Genomic DNA, 2,225 nt, shown 5'->3' with positions numbered 1-2,225 from the left:
TGAGACCTAGCAAAGGCACATCGGGCTAACAGTCCCTACAATTTTGCCAAGTTTCGTGCAAATCCATTCAGCCGTTCGAGCTAAAAGTGAGTCCAACCGCCCTATGGAAAAATGAATGGGAAAAACGCGTTTTGGGACCCCCCTTTTTTCTCAGCCCCCCCTTGACTAAACTCCACCAAATTTTCAGGGGCTGCTCAGAAACAAAATGTGCCATTTTCCTGAAAATTTCAGTCGATTCCGTCCTCAAACGCCAAAGTTATTAGACATAGAATTTTCAAAAATCCCATAGGGAATTAATCCTAACTATATATACCTACTGGCGATAGCCAGTAGGTAATATATATATATATATATATATATAATATATATATATATATATATATATATATATATATATATATATATATATATATATATATATATATATATATATATATATATATATATATATATATATATATATATATATATATATATATATATATATATATATATATATATATATATATATTACCTACTGGCGGTCGCCAGTAGGTAGTTATAGTTAGGACCTAGTTTCCATAGGAAATCCTCAACATTCTATTTGGAGTAACTTTGGCCCTGGTGGATGAGTCTTTGCGAATTTCTCAAAGAAGATGGCTCGGTCCGCTGCGCTCCTTCCCTGAAAGTTTGGGGGGGATTGGTCAAGTGGGGGCTGAGATATAAGGGGGGTCCCAAAACGTGTTTTCTCCATGTTATTTTCCATAGGACCTTTAGACTCGGCTACAGGTCGAACGGCTGAATGGATTTATAAGAAATTTGCCAAAACTGTAGAGTCCTGTTCGCAGATTACGCATTTTTTGGAATGGTGTAAATCCGTTCAGTAGTTGTTGAGAAAATTAAAGTTAAAGTCAATTATATATCTATAGGCGCGCACACGTGCGCGCACCCAAACGGCTGCGGGTGAGCGGAATTTTTTTTTGCTGCGTGACGTCTGTTAACGTTCGATTAGAAGGAAATCAGGAAGTTTTGTCCGCCATTTTGTCACTGCGAGTAAATATATTGTTCATTCCAAAGCGTTGAAACATGGAAAGGGGAGAAGGTAGAGATTGTCTTGCTGCGTAGATTTTCTCGGGGTGTGTAGTAAGGCCCTTAAAACGCGAAAAGATATATTTTTTTTCGGGAAAAAAATAACGGGGTGCGCGCACCCGGTCGCGCACACCTATTCCCAAGAGTGTGAAAATGGAGATAAATCAGAAGTTTGAGTGCTTAGATATAAGGTGGCTCTGAAAAGAGCCCTTGTGTTAATTGAGTGTTTTCTGCATTTATAAGTAAGTACCGATGCAGAGCCTGATGTTGCAGAGGAAGATTCTGTTTCCCTCATTCGTGAAATGAACACCGTCTCTCCTATAGACGTCTTGCATGTGGTATCGCAAGTTGTTGTGGTAAATAGAACCCATGCTATAATCTCTGAGGAACGCAGAAACAGATTTATTTACATGTCTCCTTGCTTTCTCAAATTGTGCACAATGTTGAGTGGACCAATTCCATTTCTGTCTTTGGCATATATTGGAATATACCAAGGCAGATCGAGGAAAAAGTGTCATCAATTGTCGAAAGGTGTCTTTTAGAAGCATTTCCAGACCTACCCCAGTGATTGTGCCTAGATCGTTCCCACCACAGTGCACAATTATAAGGTCTGGTTCTGGGAGATGCATAAAAGTTTTCACCAATGGAATCAATTGGTGACATTTTAATCCTCTTTTGGCAATCCATGTTATGTGTACATTTGGTAAGCCGAGGTTGCAAATTCGTCTGCTTACTGCATATTTTTCACTCCAGTGAATATAACTGTGTCCTATTAGCCAGACCTTCATTTTCAAGGGATTTGTAGTCGTCCTCCGATCGGTTCTGGAAGTGGAATGGTAGTTAGAAGTTGAAATTCTAAATAAAGAAAAAGGAAGAGGCTGGGTGTGGTTTAAAAAATAAAAATGATTGGTTGATTGTAACAAGTGGAAATTGAACAGTACGTTCCATGTTAATGTTTATGTTAAAACGAAAAGTACTATTGGGTGTGAAAAAACAAGACATGTAACAGAGCTGTGTATTGGCAGGTGTTTCTGGAGGGAAAATAGTGTTCTTAGTTTGTTGTAGAACGTTAAGACATGAACTTTTGACCTGTGCCTTCAGCAAGGTGCAGAATGAGGTGTAACCATGGAAACAGCCGGAGATGGCAGTGGGTGATG

This window comes from Lissotriton vulgaris, unplaced genomic scaffold (assembly GCF_964263255.1).
Source record: "Lissotriton vulgaris unplaced genomic scaffold, aLisVul1.2 SCAFFOLD_4968, whole genome shotgun sequence".
Classification (NCBI taxonomy): domain Eukaryota; kingdom Metazoa; phylum Chordata; class Amphibia; order Caudata; family Salamandridae; genus Lissotriton; species Lissotriton vulgaris.
This window is presented reverse-complemented; position numbering follows the sequence as displayed.